The following is a 6,150-nucleotide window of genomic DNA, read 5'->3' on the forward strand; positions in this document are numbered from 1 at the left end:
GAGGCAATGTCTGGTTGAAATGTGTTGATTGTACTGTCGCTATCAAATGAGAGACTGAGAAATCTGTGATGTGGTAGGAGCGCCTTTGCCTGAATAGAGTTGAGGCTGGCTCCTATGAATTCTAGCCTCCGTACTAGTGTTAAGGTTGATTTTTGTTCATTGATCTGTAGGCCCAGATTCAGAAACAGGTCCCATGTGGCTGAGTGACTTGTTGGGCTTCTGTGAAGGACCATGCCCTGAAAAGGCATTTGTCCCATTAAGAATAAATCACGATGCCTGAAAGTGTAAGTAGGCTGCCACAAACAACAAAAGCCATCTACGGACCAAATTCAAATGTTATAACTCCTTTGCGATCCCAGCTCAGCTCCATCCCTCTTAAGGACAATGTAGCCTTCAAGCAACATTGGAAGCAGCATTTCGAGACTCTACTGAACTCCGAATCTGAAGTCTCAGCTACCACCATCGACTCCATTCCTCAGCCTCCAGTAATAGAACCTCTCGCCGACTCCCCATGTTCTGGGGAAATTTGGCATGCCATCACTCAGACTAGAAACAAGGCACCAGAACCAGATGGCATTCCTGTGAGGAGGTCTTCAAAGCTGGTGGAACAGCACGTGTGCAAAAATGTCATCAACTTCTTGTTAAATTTGAGTTAACGAGGCAATTCCACCTGACCCAAAGAATGCCAATATTGTGACCATTTTTAAGAAAGGGAACAAGTCAATGCGTGGGAATTACTGAGGTATTGCCCTCCTCTCCATTGCCAGGAAGATCCTTTTGAACCACCTCCTCCCTCTTGCCAAAGATGTCCTTCTGGAATGCCAATGTGTTTTCAGACCATCTCGGGGCACCCCCAACATGATTTTTGTTGCATGAAAAATCCAAAAGAAGTGTAGAAGTTTATGGCATTTGTTGACCTAATTAAGGCCTTTGATTCCAATTGTGAAATGTGGAAGTATGCAGCTTGAAGGTCAAGGGCTGAGAACCAATCTCCTTCCTCTAATGCTGGAATGATCATTGATAGGGGGACCATATTGAATTTCTGAGTTTTGATGTATCTGTTGAGCGCTGAGAGGTCCAGTATGGGTCTCCAACCTCCCTTTTTCTTTGGTATCAGGAAGTAGCAAGAGTAAAAGCCTTTGCCTCTGAGATATATGGGCACAGGTTCTATAACTCCTATGCTGAGGGGTCTGCCATATGGACTTTGGTGGGGTCCAGGAGTGCCTCGTTAACCGGGAGGGCCACTCTGGCAGAGGTGGCAGAGTGTAAAATATCCACTAATGTGTGATGAGGTTCAGTCACTTCCTGCAACTGTATTTGCAGGGTTTTTGCCACCCTCTGAGCTAGGTCCTGGAATGATTTAAAATCATCAGCCATGGATGGCAGAGGGGGCATCACCACCTCATCTGGTAAGGAAGAAGAGAAATGGGCTTGAGGAGTGTCTTCCTCCTCTGCCTCTGTCCCAACTTCCTCCTGCAGCTGTTCAGGAGGTTCTGAAGCCGCAACTGTTGATATGCTACGCTAGGGGCCTGGGAGGCTTGCTACCTCTGAGCTTACCAAGGATCCAAGTTGTGAAGGGAAAAGAAGATGGGGTCTCTGTTTCTTATCAGAACTGATCAATAGAAATGGCTGCAAAGGCCTGAGATTGAAAGTGCCTAACTAGCAGAAGTTTAAATCTTAGAATGTTAAGGGTTAACAAGATAGTTATGGAACATAGACGCCAGCAGGGATGGAATGCAGAGAAAGACCTTGTAACTTGGATAAGGAAAGTTGAAAATACTGAACTAAGAAAATTCCTAGATAAGTAATTTTTTTAGTATGTATGGCCATGGAAATTGTGACGTAAAAAGACTTGTTTGTGTGAGCCTATAAAAGCTTTTAGAATTTTATGTTTATTGAAGGGACCACCTTCTTTACGTAAAGAATAAACTTTGACTTTGCTAATCTGTTGTTTGTCTTATTCTGGACTATCCGCTGGGCAACAGACTTGTAAGTAAGGACCCCTGAGTTTGGGTTCTTCCACAAATATGGCAACCCAGATGGGACTGCCTGGAGTGCATCCTCCTTGTCCCGGCTCCACTGAACTACCCAGCCGGCACCAGGTGAATTCACCTATTGGGGTTACTTCTGGGGAGCTGAGGTGGCAGGGAGGCGATAAGGTAAGGTCTCTTGTTTATTTTATTAGCAAAGTCTACTGTTATAATTCCAATCTGTAATTCCCTGTGTGGGTGAGAGTTGGTGAGAAATTCTATAATTCCAATCTGTAATCCCCTGTGTGGGTGAGAGTTGGTGAGCAACTTCTGATCAGAAACTGCAGTTATGGGTGCAGGGCAATTTTCTCCCACCCCTGGGAGTCCTTTGGACTATATGGTTAAAAATGTTAAGTCTATTCCAGGTTTTAAGGGTTTGTCTGTAAAGTGTTTAATTTTGTTGTGTAAAATTATATGGACATAATTATAAATAAAAATAATAATATATATTATATATATTTTTTGGAGATTTTAGTAAATAATGGCCACAGGAAGGTACCTTTGACTTAGATAAACTGCAGTATTTGAAGGGGTTAATAGAAGATCCACATCCCAAGCAAATGGAATATTGGTATCTGTGGAATAAAGTAGCTTTTAAACGCTGTATGGAACGTCAGCTAGCTAGCTATAAATCAACTGTGAAGAATTTAGAAAGGAAATTGGCAACTGTTGCGCCGTTATTTGCACTGCCGATTTCTAACACCGGTGAATTTATTTAAAAAAATCTATCCTTCTCTTACTAATCCTCTGCCTTACAATGAAAAGAGTTTACAAGCAGGGAAAGCAGAGGAGGAGGATTGGCCACCACCTCCTTGCTGTGTGTTTGAGGGAGAGTCTAAGACACGGCAGGCGGCATTCTGGAGTGGAGTTAAGTTTACTTAAAAATTCTGAGGTCTCCCTGGACCCTAAGCATTCTATTCCGGTAGTGGGGGTGTCAGGAAAAATACACCATGTTTCCTAGACTAAACCTACACTTGTTTGTATAGGACCTCTTACAGAACAATATGCTTTTTTGATTTTTTCAGATTGCCCTCATCATTTGTTTGGGACAGACTTATGTATCTGTTTTTTGGCTTATTCTGGACTATCTGCTGGGTAACGGACTTGTAAGTAAGGACCCCTGAGTTTGGGTTCTTCCACAAAGTACAGCCACTGAGGGTAGGCGGCTGGTACCACAGATGGTCAAAGCATGGAAGCTGAGGGTTGGTGGATGAGATGCCTGGTGCCCATAGTGAAATTGGGTCCCATATGGCAGGTAAGAAGAGTGGTGGAACTCAAGTTCTCTCACTCACTTTCTGACTCCAATGATGAGAAAGGTGGTGCATGGCAGGGAGATGTTCGTGAGTCCAATGATCTGGGAGAGTTTGGTGCTAGGGACCCTGTACTAAGTAGGGACAAGTTTGGTGCATTGGACAGATTCATTGTGCACCGAAAATTTGGCGGTGCAGATAGTGTTAGTACTGGTAGTGAATGTCGGTACTAAGAGGCTTGCACTGCTGGAGTCAGAGATGTGGATTTGGCTGTACAGTCCAGTGGTGCCTGCGCTGACGTAGCCTTCCCCGGTGTGGATCTTCTACCGTCTCTGCTGTACTGATACTTCTTTGCCTGTGCCCAGTGGGTCTTTAGGCAGACCCACTTGCTCTGTCAGCTGGGTACCGTGCATGCCCTGCGTACCAGCATTAGGTGGCTTTGGTGCTGTTGGTACTGACACTGATGGAGCGGGAGATAGTTTCCAGTTTGATCTGGGCTTGCTACAGGGACTCTAAGATCTTTTCTTAAAGGTTTTAAGTGAGGACTCATCTCTTTGATAGTCGCTTGTCTTCAGCGTAGAAGGTTACAGTGAGAGTTCTCACTAGGACTCAATGAGCAAAAGTTTGAACTTTACCTCTGTATTTCCTGACGTGGGACCAACACCACCTTTGTGATTGTACTTTTCTCCAATGCAGTGAATGCACTGCAGCTGAGATAGATTCCTTGCAACTGAGGTACTTTTTGAAGCCTGGAGAGCTGGGTACACCCTTAACTGGGGGAGGAGGGGAAGGGGAAGGAGCGGGATGTCCCCCAAGCACTTTCTTCTTTCCTTTGTCTTGCACGGCTAACAAAAAACAAAATGAGGTAACAAAGGAAAAGGCTAAAATTTACAAAACTAAAAGGAGTTGATCTGGGACTAGACAGCTCTTAGCTCTCTCTAGCCAGGGGCCGTTGAGAAGGAACTGAGACAGGAATCCCTTGCACCTTGACTAGCCTCATGGCAGGAGAGGAGCAGTGCATACATGGATGGGACGGACTATTCCCAAAGTTCTGATAAGCAGCGGGGTGGTGCAGACACATCTACAGTGGAGTACCCAGAGGAACATGACAAACAAAATTTCTGCAAAATCTATTGTGACCAGTCCTAGTCAATGGACTCCCTCCCATGTATCATTTAAGTGGTTTACCAACTAAAAACCCATTCCTTGAGTGCAAGGCAAACTATGGCCAAATTTATATGAAAACAGAAATACCAAAGAGCAAAGAATGCTGGACTGCAGCAAGGAAGTTATTCAAAAGGAAGCAGTCCTTGGTCATGTGAAAAATACTATCATGCTGGTTTTTATAGTAGAGGAATCCCAGCTACATTCAAGTCTGTTCTGAAACAGAACATAAAAAGTAACTTTTTAACAAGAGACATTACAGCTGGGTGGAAGAGCTGCGAAAGGAAAAATGGAGTTGAATTGTACTTTAACAGCAGTGTTAGTCTAGTTTCTTAAGGTTTGAATAGAGAGGTTGTGTCAAGTTACAAGTTCCTGTGATTAAATTAGGCTCAAACCATGTTTATGTGGATCTCCAATTCAGTGTGAAGTATCCATGAACTAAGTGGGACAAGTCAGTTTGGTAGGTCTATAGAACTCCATAACATTGAAAGAACGGCTCTGTTTTGAAGAAGCCTGAACTTCCAACCATGTTTTCCAGTATTACCCATGCCATTTTTTCCAGATTAGAAGTTCCTGTTTAAGGAGGCTAGTCAAGGGACTAGATGTTATAAGTCATTCTAATCATGGGCCTATGCTCCCTGTATGATATGGTAAAGCAGGTTTTGGGTAAAAAATATGGAGTGGGTAAGGAGCCTCTCATCTAGAAGTTAGATGATTCCTTCATTATCTCATCCTTGGCTAGTAGATGACTATTTGTTAATGTTATTACCTACTGTGATAGTCCTACTTTGAGACTGTAGGACCATCACTGATGATAAGTCCCTGCTCTCTCTTGTTGAAATCTGTATTCTTTAAACTGAATTAGCTGACTGAGTACTCATTCTGGAGAAAGAATGGGATTGTCTTAAACTAAAGTAGTGGTCTGGAAAGAGTAGCTAGGCTGTTATTTGGCCTAGGCAGATCTGAAGCCATGGATCAGTTAGTCTATTTGAGTTTGCTTACTTGCCACAGTAGTAAACTTTAGGCCAAGTGTTTGCTAGAGGGGTATTATTTGTGACTAAACACAGTTAACCCAACACTAACAGCTTCTGGCATTTCTAAGTGAAGACAGATTAAAATACCATTAAGATTTGTGCCCAACAAGAGCATAATGTTCCATTTCAGAACAGGTTACAAAACACTAGTTTGAATTTTATTTTGAGTATTAAGAGAAACTATTTAGAATTTTGCAGACAATGCAAAAAGGTTATTTTGCATAGAGAGTCCACTTTGTTGAGAGGTATGGTCTCACTAGATGGAGCAGGTTTAGTTTAAGACTGTTACAGGACACCTTTCATTCAGCTCCACTCCCTGTCCAAATCTCAGAGCAGACAAGATTTGGAGCTTACTGCTAGATACCTCCTTATACAGTAGGATGCCTGTCTAGAGATAGTTCAAGGTGACTAGCCTACTTCTGCAGCTATAGATGCATGCTGGTGCTGTAGATGCCTCTCAGGCCTTATAGGCAACGTTTCCAAGGCTAGTTGCCTGGAGACAATTGAAATACACATGGCCTTGCCAAGATAGCACATAGCCTCCATTAAAACTGGCTTCTATTCAGTGCCTTTTGGAGGTCAAGTCACTTCAGAGTTTCAGGTTCACTATTCAGTAATGTAGTTATTGAATTCAGTAGCATCAAGAGATTAGCCCACATTTTCAGCAATTTT

Source organism: Emydura macquarii, unplaced genomic scaffold (genome assembly GCF_026122565.2).
Source record: "Emydura macquarii macquarii isolate MOO-44397 ecotype Brisbane River unplaced genomic scaffold, CSIRO-AGI_Emac_v2 contig_2897, whole genome shotgun sequence".
Classification (NCBI taxonomy): Eukaryota; Metazoa; Chordata; order Testudines; family Chelidae; genus Emydura; species Emydura macquarii.